The sequence below is a fragment of the Lathamus discolor genome, chromosome 2 (assembly GCF_037157495.1).
Source record: "Lathamus discolor isolate bLatDis1 chromosome 2, bLatDis1.hap1, whole genome shotgun sequence".
Lineage (NCBI taxonomy): Eukaryota > Metazoa > Chordata > Aves > Psittaciformes > Psittacidae > Lathamus > Lathamus discolor.
This window is the reverse complement of record NC_088885.1, coordinates 93,646,098-93,660,227: the sequence shown is the minus strand read 5'-3', so window position 1 is coordinate 93,660,227 and position 14,130 is coordinate 93,646,098. Positions and strand designations below refer to the sequence as shown.

The 14,130-nt window shown below is 41.9% G+C and overlaps 1 protein-coding gene across 9 annotated transcripts in view; it reads right to left on the bottom strand.

Moving 5' to 3' along the window:
* LOC136008445 (poly(rC)-binding protein 3-like) overlaps window positions 1-14,130 on the bottom strand; it is a 315,785-nt gene that overhangs the window by 136,823 nt on the left and 164,832 nt on the right. For 5 of the 9 annotated variants that reach the window (XM_065667758.1, XM_065667757.1, XM_065667764.1 and 2 more), the window contains exon 1: window positions 2,823-3,200. The exons of 2 other annotated variants lie outside the window; for them this stretch is intronic. The gene's annotated coding sequence lies outside the window, so the exon portion shown is untranslated. Of the gene's footprint in view, window positions 1-2,501; window positions 2,612-2,822; window positions 3,201-14,130 lie in introns of those variants that run through there. 2 more of the 9 variants (XM_065667768.1, XM_065667761.1) reach the window with 2 other exon arrangements.

Genomic DNA, 14,130 nt, shown 5'->3' with positions numbered 1-14,130 from the left:
AGTCTCCCAATGATAGCATTAAGAGCTTTGGCTCCTGACTGCTCCTGGAGCCACAAGCCTTCCTTTGCTCCTTGCTCCACCAGACCTCTGACCTTGCTGCCCTCCTCAAAACATCATTGCCATGACTACCCTGTGCCACAGCATCCGCCACTCCAAAACCCTTGCCTCCTTCAAATGCCTCTTTCACATTTAAGCCACACATACCTGTGGTTGCAGCCACATCCCCCATTAGCTTTGCAAGCTTCCCCACAGCTTTGTGCTGCAGTGATAGATCCTTGCCCTATTGCAGGGTCTCTCTGCAGTAGGCCCTGCCCAGCACACTCAGCCCCAGCCCCCCAGTGCAGGAGGCCCAGCTCACCCACTGCTCCCTCATGTCCTGTCCGGCTTCCTCATCACAGAGCACCTCGAGGGGTGCAAACCACTGTGCTTTGGCTAGGACAGCTTCTTGCCCAGAAACTGGCTCTGTGGCAAGCAGCCTCACACACAGAAAACCAAATGCTCCCAGCGCGGCTTGAAAAAGTCGCTCACCACATTTCCAGTAATCTGTTGTAGACGGCTATTCCGCATTGCTCTCGGATATCCAACCAATACAGCAGCCTTCGGATCTTATATTCTTATTACCACATTTTACATTAGTGTCAGACCTCAACGTTCTACAATACCAAGGCCAATTTCTGAGAAGAAGGACTGCACCCTGAAATGCCTACCCCATACACACCCAGCCCTTTGCCCAGAAAATTCCACTGGCATTCAGAGGCTGCAAAGGCTGAAAAGAAGCAAGGAGCCTGGACATCTGGTAGAAATTCAGTTATCCTGAATAAAAATTGTATTTACAAAGAACCTAAAAGCAAATCTAATCTAACGCTGAAGATATGCAGCGCAAGTTACACATTAAGATTATTAGTACGACGTCTGTTATGAGAAGGCTTTCAAATAAAACTACTCTCTCACTGACTGTGCACTTGCGTTAATGTATTTCTTACCAATACCACTAATGGAGCATTCATCATGTTTCTAGCATCTCTGAAGTAGCAAGGAAAAAATATATTGAGCCATGCAAGAATAAAATGCACATATCCATGTTGCTATGCGTTATCACACTGCACACACTCTACACTGAAATATGGTCCTTGAAGGAACTAATTGCAACTTACTCCAATATTACAGAAATATTCAAACCAGCATAAACTGGAGACCAAGCGTGGTTAGGAAAGGCACGAGTAAAACAAACGGTTGTGTTTTTGAAGTCTTATTTTTGCAGCATGAACATAGGTGAGCAAAAGAAAGGGGGTAAAGTCTTTTGTTAGAAAGCAATTTCAGATTGGAAGGAAAGTAAAAATATCTTTGTTCGCCTGATAATAGAAAAGAAGGTATGGAGTAATAACCACATGATTGATCAAGCTTTTCCTGTTCTTGAATACAAGCAATAGAATACTAGATAGATGATGTACTTATTAATAGGTTTATAGAGTAGGCATGCCTCATCTTTTCAGTTTATTTCTTATAAACTCTTGCCTGATTTTAGTATGGCCGATTGCTGGATTCTATTTTGAACCATTCTCCGAGACAGTTCATGAACTTTGCACCAGGAATCTTTGTAGGGATAAGAGGTAGACAAATGGATTATCAGCTGCTCAACTCCATCTTTTACCATTGTGCTACTTCTAAAACCATATATAAAAGAAACAAGCAAGACTGTCCAGTCTAGCTGTAGGTACGCACACTTCTAACAGCAGCTGGTTTGGGTTTAACATTTGAAGATAGACGCGCAGCAATTTCCAGCTATGACTGTGTTTGGTGTCTATAATCTACACATGAGCTTCTAAAATACGATTAACAGAGTGTTTATTTTTCCAGCAGTACTGGTAGGATTATCAGAAACCCAAACATAAGTTGTGCACTAAACATACCCATATCCAGTGCAATAGGACATTCTAGATGCTGTATTGAAGAGATTTAAGCACAGGTTTTGGCGCACAGTGACAAACATCTTGCACCTTTAAAAGTAATAATGATATTAATAATAAAAAAGGAAGTCCAAAGTCATCTCTTACTACTGTTATCATAAAGCTACCATATATTTCCTAACTTTTCCTTAGGAAGCACACTTTGAAGTTCACTCTTCCCCTACTGCACCCCACACGGGATGACAATTGGACTGTTTGCTTAGGCTGTTTATATTAGCAACTTAAAAGTAAATAAAAAAGCCTCCAGAAACATTAACAGCCGAATGAGGCAACTTCCAATGCTAATACTCCAAGATATAGGATAATATTCCAGTTTAGCTACTTTTGACAGCGACGCTGGTTTACAGTATGTCACAAACTTCTTTGCCCCTTCTGCAGACCATGCTGTTTTCCCCGGCCTCTCCCCATTTCACGTTAAACTTGCAGGAAACTATTAACCGGGGACACACTCACCCCCCACCCCCCCCACCCCAGCCTCCAGAAAATACGATCGCGTGTAAGCCCCGGGCTGCCGGCTCAGACGGGGTTACTCACCCAAGGAGAGCTCACGCTTTCCCACCGGCAGTCCCCGATGGATAACTTAGCACAGCTCACTCGCGCGGGTGACAAACCAGCCCCATCTCCACACAAACCACCTCCACAGCAACTTGTTGTGTTCAGTCTTTTAACGACTTGGCCCATCGCTGTCCCGCGGCGTGCAGAGCAGCGAAACTCGGCCCCTCAATCACCCGCAGCAGCGGCAGTGCGCTCCTCTCCGGCAAGCTCAAAACAAAGCAAGCCCCAAACCCACCCTTCCGCCGCAGGCAGCGGGAGAGAGTTTCTCCTCGCTGCCCCCCGTCTCATCCCGGTACCCACCTGCCGACGGCCCCGCGCCCGGCTGCAAACCCGCTCTGTCGCCTTCCTCCTCCTCTTCCTCCTGCCGCTGCTCCCGCGGGACCGCGCAGCAGCCGGGTCCCGCCGCGCCGCCCGAGCACGGGCAGATGGCCGGGAGCCCCGGGAGCTGCCACTGCGGAGCCAAGCTGCGCTGGGCTGGCCTGGTGCGGTGGGTTTCCTGTCCCTTTTCCCCTCCTTCCTTTTGCCTTTTCTCCCTTCTCCGTATTTTTCCTCCCTTCTCCCCTGGCTTAGCCCCTGGCAGATAAACCCGAGTCAGCCGGAGTGCTCTCACAACACCCCCTCCACCAATCATTTCAATTAGTGCCACATGAGAGGAGCTTTTGGCCAAAATCTGCTTAAGAAAAGGGCCAGAGGGCAGGGCAATCTCCGTTGCTCGACAATGACCAGAAGCTGCTATAAATAGCCAAACAAAAGCTCTGTTAAGGCCAGGAATGTCACATCGTAATGTGATAAAAATTGTAAAGATCCGATGTATACCACAAGTACAAAGGAAGAAATAAAGGGGGGGGGGGGAACCCGAGAGAAACAAAGATTAAAAGCAGTCACCAGCCACCTTCCTACCCTCTCTTCCAACATGTAACCTTGTAATATGTTATCAAAGTCGTATATTTCTGGGTGCAAGCTGCTATGTTCTCGAGGTCCCAAGCAGCTCCCCCACAATCCCTTTGTGACAGCTGCACACTAGTATTTATAGGCACCCAAGTCTGTGCACTTTATATAAATAAGAACGGTGACCAGGGCTGGTCAGAGGTACCCCCACAGGTACATGGCATCACACCAATAGTATAAGCACTGACTTCTCTAAATTAAAACATCGACAAGTTCCCAATACACTAATAAGTAAATCAGTGCATTCATAAAGGACAACTCGGGTATATTTGTGTCAAAACTGGGGGACTTAATCTAATTTGGTTTAGACACATTTTACACCAGTATATTCCAGCACTGTGAGCGAGGAGAAACTCCAGCCTGAGGTTTCCAACTGTACCGTGAGTTAGACCTGAAAACTAACAAAAAAGTATATCCCCAAACACCCGTGATCAAGCAGAGTGCCTCCACCAGCAGTGCGCAGATCTAGAGCTTCTGCACCACTTCGCAAACTTGTAGTTTATACTGTGCAGGTAGCTAGACGCTGCCAGCTCTGACACAGGGAGGGATGACAGGGTAGGGTGGAAGAAGGGAGTGGTTTCAGGCCCATTTGACTGCTTGTAAGCTCTGCAGTGCCTTTGGGATAGTAATTTCCAGACTCCTGATGGCAGGATGACAACGGCTAGGTTCATCTGAGGGGAAACTGATAGTCGCGTCACCTAAGCCCCACCCAGACATTCCCAAACAGAATCACTGCAAAGCGACAACACTCAGCTGATGTCCCTCCAACTCTCAAGTCTCAGTATTTATACACAAGTCTATGTAAAAGTAGCTAATCCTGTTGACTAACCTCATGCTTTTTCAGAACTGATAAAAGCTGTCTGAAATTATCCCTGTTTCCTCTGTTCAGTTTCTACCAACTGAACAATAAACTTCTTTTACTACAAATAAATGTTATTTTTTTGGCATTTCATTCCCATGCCCTCCTCTGATATAATTGTTTGTCCTGCTGCAGTGAACATTGTTTTCTTATACTAAACCCATTCACATACAGGCTTATCCTCAAAGCACCCTTATCCTCAAAAGATGTCCAGAGATGGTTTTTGCTGCTTTATTAATTCCCCGAGTTTAAGCATGTGCCCTACATAACAAAGAACGTACTTTTAGAAAATCATTCAAAGAAATGCATTTTAAAGACATAATATTTAAGTGAAGCTCATGCAAAACCCTAGTCCAAAAAATCATGTGCATAGGTTTGCAAGAACAAAACTGCTTGCAAGATTTCTAGACTTCCTAATTTGAGCAGGGAAAGAAACATTCTTCATTTCGAAAAAGAGCATGCAGTAACCCAGAGTGCACAGATGCAGAACAATAATACCAGTGCAAACAACACAGAGTAACCATTGCCAGGCCAAAGCTGCCAGTCTGTGGGCTGACAAAGCACTCCCTGAGGACAGGGGAAAGAGAAGCAGAGACCCTCATTCTGGCGCTGTCAGGGTGGAGGTCCATGTAACCCAGCCTAGCATCCAGAGGTACAGCAGAACATCCAGCTGTATCTGCTAGGTATTGCAGTGTAGCTAATAAACCCTACTGGTTCCACCTGCTAATTTCTTCGTAGGTTCCTGTGTAGGTTACTTCAAGCAGTACAAAGATGGGTGTTTGCAGGGGCAGTACAGATATGCTTCCCATTGCAAAGGTGTGGACAGAACCTTTGCTGGAGAAAAAATAAGCTATCCTCAACAATAAAAACCCCTCCAGGTGAATAATGAGCTTACCTGGGAATAAACATGACTTATGACTTAAATAGGTGCCTAGTTGTAACTGAGTAACAAGACAGCAAAAAATAAATCACTGATGGAGTGAAATGCAAGCTTGTGTGCATGGTATGAAAATCCAGCCAGCCAGGCAGGTGAATAAATTGGTGGAACTAAGCCACTGATGTAAGAAGTGGAAGAAAAATACCCTTCTCTCTGAATATTGGATGGGTTTTGTGTCTTTCACTTCCTGGATCAGCTACCATTACAGTGTTCAAATAGGAAAGAAAATATTATAAACCCAAGTATTTACTCATTTTGCCAAGAGGCCCTGTCTGAGTTGATCTGTCTTGACCTTGTTTTGCATGCTGCTTTCTTTACACCAGCTTTTCCAACCTATGGATAGAAATGGTGGAGGAATCTTGCAACCTCCCTTAAAAAGATGCTGAAAATGTAACATAAGGAAAACTGCATGTATAGAAATATGCCTATTAAAACAGAGGTTTTCAGAAGAGCTCTCCTCTGTAAGTTTGAAAGTATTCAAAACACCATTTGCTTTACAGATCAAAATGCTGTACTGATGATAAATCTAAGAGACAGATGACAGAAATCTCCATGAGCAATATCCCTAAATGAAAATATATACAGAAACAATACTGTTGACTTTGTAAACATTTTAGTATACATTTGCAGTTTTGAACTGTTCATTAAATAGTCCACAAACAGATCAGGGTAAGGCTTCTTGTTTTATAGAAAAACTATTATCTAGAAGTGCTTTAAGTTAAATCATTATGGAAATGGAAACCTGGATCAGATACACTGGGTCCTGGTGTTTGACATAATTTCCTGGAGACGACAATCTATATATGGAAAGCTACCCTCAAGCACTGGTTGAAATTTTCCCTTAAACACTGTTTTGTTTGATAAGTGAAAACTGACAACACCACCAAATCACCCGGTATTAGTGTTCTTTTCTTTTACACATCCCTGCCCTTGGAAAAAAAATAATAATGGATTATGCTATTTCTTTGTCTGAATAAAATGTTGCAGTTCCGGAGATAAAGACGTATTCAGCTGAGCAATTAAATAGCTAAATAAATGAATCAGCAGAGCAGAAGTGACAGATTTAATTACTGCTTAGAGCTAGGAAGGGGAACTAATTATGGGGTTCATGAACCACATGCCATTCTTCTCCTTAAGCATGTGCTTTGATTCTTCTGGATCAAGCTTCGCAAATGCAGTAGCACCATGCACCAGATGTAAAAAATTAAAATAATAATAATAAAAAAAGACCTATCCAAAATTTGGAAATAAAGTCTAATCTTTGCAGAAAGAATAGTCAATGCTCTTTCAAAAGCGCATGTTCAATTGAGTCAATAGCATGAGTTAGAGGAACTTTCTTTTAGAGAATCACTAAAAATGTAGTTCTCCAAAAAATGAAAGCACAATGAAGTTCACTGGATGTGAATAAACCAAAGATTGCAACAGAAAGCTGCAGCAATTGAGGCATAAAGCATGTAGCTGTATCCAGTGATTAGGAGCCCTATTCATCAGAAAGTATCTGTAGCTGGGAACTGAGAAAGCTGTTGATCTTAGTTCTCTTCTGCTTTGGTCAGTCCACCACAGGAAGCAATACAGTTCAAAAGATGCTTTTGTGGCCACCAATTGCAAAGCCACTAGCAGCAGAAGAAACTGTTCCTCAGTTTCTGCTTCCTGTCCCATTTCTCTACTTTGCATTTACTCTAACAGCCTAATTTTGGTCTAGTTTGATAAGACTCAATGCCAATTGTTTGAGCTTCATATTAAAATCATGAGCCTTGTGGTATAGTCCTATAAACACAGAACATTTCTCCTCATTAGTGGGAGGGAGAAAGGGGAGAAAACCCTGCGTTCTGCATCTGAATCCCATTGTTCAATGAATTGCATAATTTTTGCGAGTTTTCAGCTATCTTATACAGGTTAAAAGAGAGAGGTGTTGTTTAAGAGAAAAGGAGGGGGAAGGGGAAGGAGAAGGGGAAAGAAAAAGGGGAAAAGGAGAAAAAGGGGAAAGGTGAAAAGGGAAAGGGGAAGGCAAAGGGAAGAGGAAAGGGGAAGGGAAAAGGGAAAAAGAAGGGGGAGGGGAAAGGAGGAAACAGGGAAAGGGGGAAAGGATGAAAATGGAGAAGCAGCAACCTATATTGAAAAAAAAAAAAAAGAATTAGTGGAGGTAAGAGAGGAGAAGTCTTTCATTCAGAGCCAGTGGGTTTCTAAAATTAAAGTCTGGATGTTGTGATGTCTGTTTTAGCACAATTTTAAAAATCAACACATTTGCCTCTTCCTAAATATACTGTGAAGAAAGAGATAAATAACTGCGAAGAAAGAGATAAATAACTGCAGAGCTGACCTCGTGCACCATTCTGAAAAACAATCAGACCTTCTGCTCCACTGACTTTGAAAATGTCAAAAAGCAGAGCACAATGCAAATATGCAAACACCTCATGGCTGGGAAGGATCTAAATCCACCCCAGTTATAGCCGTGTTCTCCTTCCACACCACCCATAATTCAGCCAGAATGAAGTAACTGTGTCCAAACCCAGAGATGGGAGGTGATCCATGGGAAGGCTCACTGGACAATCACAAATGCCATCATCATCCACAATTACAACGTCAGCTCTGCCTAGATGAAATTCTGTTCTCTAAAGACAGGCAAAACCAAGGTCTATTGCATCAATAAAGTCTAAAATGAGCCCCTATCTTGAAAATCAGTGTCTGAGTCAAGGGAGACTGTATCTGCAGGGAACCAGGAGCATTGTACATACAAGATAAGATAAAAATAGGATTTTATTTTATTTTTTCTTTATGGAACTATGATATAGCTCTATAAAAGTGGCATCCCTTGCCTAGAATTCCAGTGCAGTTAGATCACAAGAAAATGCACTTTTTACTTAGAGACACAACAAAACAGAGAGGAGCTGATCTTCAAAGAAGACACTATATCCAAAACATTATGTACAAGTTGTATTAGGACTTATGCCGTATGAATTTTACAGCATTTGTTATCCATGTTAATACAATGTGATGTCTATAGAGAGTCACTAATGTGCTAGTGATCGTGAACCTTGCAGAACACTTGTACAACTGATATCTCATAGTAGAGATATTATGATGGCACAAATAACCTCAGTAGAGCATGAGGAGTTAGTTGGAAAGGACTCCATGGGCAGCTAGTCAGCAAACTGCAAAGGACAAAGGTAGAGTATACTCTTGGTGCACAACTCTTCTGATCTCAGGAGGCAAAACCTGCTGTACTTATCTGACAACCTCTGCCAGGCTAACATGGAAAAGACCATTTAAACATCCAAGCTGCCACTCTCAAGACAGACATGATCAGCACTTACAGTTGCATGCAAGAGCACAGCCCCAAAGGAATACAGGGCATTTGGAAGAGTCAGCCTTCCTCACCACCTGGGAGGAAGGCTGACTGTGAATCCACCATCTTCTGCTCTCACTGCAAAAGAAATCCCTCAAGGGATAATCGAAACAGTAGTTGCGGTTAAGTATAGACCAGAAGTGAATTTGTCATTGTTTTATTTATACCCTTTTGCTCTCAATCTTGCACTTGGATGTCCTCCCTCAAGTCTTGCGTAACATTATTTTGCAGTGTTTCAACACCCAGACAGTTTGGTACTGTGGAGAAACAAGATTAAACAGAGTGAAACCAGTAGGTTCTCAGCAGAAAACAAAGAAGGGTGCACAGGGTGGATTGAGACGTACAAGCCTCCACTGGTAGGGTCATAGAAGAACAGAGCTGGCAAGTTTTTCCTTCCTATTTCCAGGTCAGTGGGGGATGGATGTGAAGGCAGGACTTCAGTAGCAGGGAAAGAATAGCTCTAACAGGCATGAACTAATTCCTCTTCAGCAAAAAGCAGATGGCAAAGCAACACTCCATGGTTATGGGTAAGCCCTGGGTTTTCAAACTGGCTCTGACTCCATGTTTGGTTGTTGCAGGGACTGTAGCAAGTCCTCTTTCCCTGCCGTGGGGAGCGTGCCAGTTTACCAAAGCTGCTCTTGGGGAAGTTTGCTTGTGAAGATTTACAAAAGAGGTGGCTAAGTATGTCAGTGGGTGTAAGAGGAGTTGCTAGTTGACTGGTGCAAAGGAAAAATTACTGTGCTCTTTGTAAAAAGTCTAAATAACATTTATACACTAGTAATCACAGAGCTAAAAATAATTTTAAATCACCCACCCTTTCTTCTTTTAAAACTCAAAGAATTTTTTTAAAATCTTTTTATTATTTTTTATCATTATTTTTGAGTGCCCTGTTGCATTTTGCTAATAGTTCATTGAGTAAACATTGTGTCTTCACTGAAGACCAATATAAAAAAATCAAGCTCCTCGACAATAATGACAACTGAAATAATGGGAGCTGCTGTCCAGTCCAAAAGCTGAAGCAGGCACCCGGCCATGATGCCTTGAGGGTTTTCACTGAGAAAGGCAAGGATGCCTGCATACAAACGTCAGAGCTTACTGATGGAATAAGTTGTATCTGACCAAAAAAAATAATAAATACAATATGCCACAAATAGGAGGAGGAAGGAGCCCTGCGAACCGAGCCTGAGCAAACCTCAGAGAAAGTGCTCCTTTCTCCTAGTGCAGTGGTATACAAAAGAGGAAGTAGCCATAAGAAATCTGATCCTCACAAGCCTCACAGTGCAACTCTTAACCTACCAGAGATAACAAAAAGGGAGATTATAATATCGCTCACTGTGACACATTTGAATTATTAGAATAAAGAGTTGTCATGATTTCTAAAACCAGCGAAGCAGTTACATTATAAAATTCTGGTACTTTGAAAAACAGTGAGGGAATAGCACAAGTACAGGATGGACCAAGAGAATAATGCACAGACCTAATTCCATCACGTAAAGTCTGAGGTTTGCCGACTTGAAAGAACAAAGCTTCAGGCCACAAAACTCAGTCAGACAGTGTGTAACAGACTCGGGAAGTTCCACTTCTAGATTCTGAATTTGGCTACTAAATTTGTAATATCTAGGAAATCCCGTAGCAGAAGGTGTAGAAATTACCAAGCCAAAAATGCCCACAACACAGAGAAATTGGAAAGTCAGAACTGAACCCTGCCTCATGGATCAAAACTCAAATGCAGACAGATGATTGCAGAATATCCATCCATGCTAAATGAAAATTGTTTTTAACACTAACCTGTTGGATTCACAACAAAGAACCTGGGGTAGAAAAAGGAGAAACTGAGATAGCCAGGAGTGGAGAATGAAATGATGATAATGTCACCTTCGTTTTGGAACGAGCAGCATGGGACATACAACATTGAGACCAGGGATGCTCCCTGAATTTCTAAACAAAAGTAGTGCCACGATTATTCCGCATTTAAGACTCTAAATATTCTGCATGCCTTTTATTCTAGATTCAGCACAAGACTTTCAACAGCTCACACAAAATTGACAGTCAGTCCTCCTAAAATAACAGATGGGACATTGCCACCCCCTGCCTGCAGCAGAAAAGTGGGGGGTTGCAATGGAGAGATCTAGAGGATCCATGCTGCAAATCTGGCTGCCTCCAGGGATTGATACCAGTCAGTCATCACAGCTGCTGGCAGTGGGCATTCTACCAATAGTTTCCACTCCTACTTTTGGGGCGGCAGCAGTTTCAGACAGCCTGTTTTTTCCTGTACTAATATGGACAAAATTACGAGGGGGCAGACGTTAAGGGATATGCGCTTTGTCTTCCCAGCAGCCTGCTACCTTAGGCAATTTCTACTTTGCCTGTGCTCACAGCCAGTCCAGTTTGCTGCTGGAAGCTGAGGGCTCAGTTTAACTTTGCTTCTTCTACATTCTCAGAAGATTCAGCAAAGACTATGTTCACTGGTGTCATCTTCGAATTCTTCTGAGAGTCATGTGCCTTGACCCTAAATGTATGAAATCCACCTTGTGTCAGTCTTAAATTCTGTCTCCAGGGTCGTCAGTATATCATTCTCAAAAAGGTAAACAGTTCATCTCTAATGATCAATATTTTCTGAATATGCTCCCTGTATTGTGCTCTTCAACTTCCTCACAAAAAGAGTTTGAGTGCAGTGAAATTCTTGATGTAAAAGGCTACTGTGAGACATTTCAATAGGCTGGTGCAACATAAGAGTTATCAGTGTGCCAGGGTAGAGCTTGGCTAGTTTGATCAGGAAAATACTGAAGAGCTGTAGAGTAAATAATAGATTTAAAACCAGGAACAGCTTTGAAGTACGTATTGGCAGTCCCTCATTGTACAGTACCATCAGAACATGTGTTGCATCAATATTGGCAGATAACTCTCAGATTTCAGTAAATATTAGTGTTTCGAGCTAGTTATTAGCCTTATGCAGGTATATTTGTTACAGCTTTTCTGAGAGATTATACCATTGTTGGCCAAGTCCACTGGTGTAGCAAGAACACAAAAAAAATTGCAAACCAATAATTTTGTTTAACAGAAAACTGTACTTTGCCATACTATAATAACTTTTTATATCCAACTTCATGTCCTACTTAGTATTTCTAAATAATTTCCTACTAAATAATTCTATTATTTTTTTAAATGTCAGAAAGAAGAAATATTTCAGTGATGCTGACCAAGTTCAGACCCCTTCTCCACCCACAAATTTCTGCTGTGCCTCTTGAGATTCACTTGTCTTTCAATGCCTTAGCTACATGGACATAAAATAATAACCTTGTACTACTTCACAGAGCTGCTATTAGCACAGCACATTTAGATCCTGGAGTGTTGCAGCATTATGGGAGTAAAATGCTTTATCTTTGTGCCATTTTGTGTGTACTTTTTCAACCAACCTTTAAAAAGAAAATCAAAATCTGTCTCTTGAACGTTTGCTTTTTCATTTTCTTTTCTAACTTCTATCCCTTTGTTTTGTTTTGCACTGTGTTGTGTCTCCTGGTACAGCCTTCTTCCTCCTTCAGTCACATTTCTGTGTCATAAAACTGTGATGAGGTTTCTCTCATCTCATTTTTTCCACCACTGCATTCTTCTCTCTCCTATATTGTCAGGCTTTGTAGGTTGAGAACAGATAACTATTCCCAAATTTACTCACATATTTGTATCTCCTTGCTTACTGCTCTGAGCCTTTCATTTCCTGTCTATGTGCCATCCTGCTTTTCCTCCTAAAAGCATTTTTTTTTCTCTACAGAGGTGAAGAAGAGCCCTGCACCATTCATTGATGAGGAGACAGGGAAATTAGAAAGAGTGGCTGATCAGAGAGCTTTTATTCAGGATACATGTAGGCCTTTAGCTACGTGTAAAACACCTCAGAGGTAATGCATGCTTCAGGGCAGGGATGGTGTCTGCCTGAAGTAATAATTTCTCCAGTGCTCAGTGCAAAAAGCTGCTAACCTTGCAGAGGTCTTACAGTTGCCACAGCTCAAAACTCAGGAGGCTCTTCAGGTTAAATCTTACATCGTGGTCTGAACTGGGAAACAAAATCAAAGCTGCTTCATACTACAAAACACGTGGTTTATGGGCTGATCACAGCCTAGGTACTGATGGCTCCCAGCTGCTTATTCCCTTGATCTGCACAGTGGACTTTCAAAAAGTGCAAATCAGAAGCAATCAATGCTGTCATTTATCTTGATTTCATTCATTTGGAGGATCTAGGTTTGTTCTTAGAAAAAGAAGTTAACGGTCTCATTGTTAAAACTAATTAAAGATGATGCTTACAACTGCAACTCCAATTTGGCCTTTCAGAGAACTCAGAATCCACCAGAACTTACTCCTAGAGGAAGAATAGATATGATATTTGTATGTATAGTGATATTAATTTTTATATTTACTTCCCTTTCAGGGCTAGTAAGTGCATTTTAAAAGCTTGATAATTTTTCAGTTCCAAAAGGTAAGCTGTCTCCTCCGTGCGAATCTGGAGAAATGTTAAAGTTGTCAATACGATGCTGGAAAGCCTTACTTTGTTAGGGCTCAAAACAAACACACTGTTTTTGTGCAGAACAGCAGGCTCAAGGAGAAATCAGAACCTCTCCTCTTGGACTGGCTCATGAGCAAAAGTTTGCAGGACTAATCCTGCAAGGCACTGATGTAATCCAGTACCATACTTTGCTGCTTTAGGGTGCAGTGCACAGCCACTGCTGGGATATACCCAGGAATCATGTCTATATACACCTGTATATTTACAAGAGATGAAACCTGCCATTTGGAGTCTGCTGATGAGTGGGGAAATCTGGGCAGCTGAACAAGGATGAAATTTGCCTCTAGTCTGGAGTCTCTGCTTGCTACTGAAATCCCATCAAAGCATCAAAGTTTTGCTGTCTCAGTCTTCATCATTTTTGGGACAGGACATACACATGTGCATATATCCATATCTAAACCTCTGTGTATATCTGGGTATAATTTTCATAATTGAAGAATATTCCTAGAACGCATCCCTCTGAACTGTAGTGCAAGCTGCAATGAAACCTTTAATATTTCAGAGGTGATTATTTTGGTATGATCACTTTTTCATTTGTCTGTGTATATTTTCTCAAGCTTTTTTTTCTGCCTTCCACTCCTTCTCTCTTATCCCTTATCCATGCATGCTCACAACAACCTTTCCTTTCTCTATTCATTTTTTGCAGATGGTTTCCTTTGATTTGTTTCCCCATGGTTTGAATTTTGAGTGTTCCCTTCATGTTTTGGTACCTTTTCTGAAGGGACACAGAAGAGAGAGAAGGCAATTCAGAAAAAGAACAATAGTTAATTTAGAATTTTACATGCATACCTCATGTCTGGTCATTTTTGGGGGGAAGGCAGGGAACATGGGAGGAGAAACTCCTCAGAGTTCTCATTTTTCCTTGACTCTTTCAATACACAGCACAGTAAAGGAGATTACTAGAAGTTCTTCTGCAAGTGGAAGTCATTTCCCACCCAGAAAAATAGAAAAGAATATCAGCTC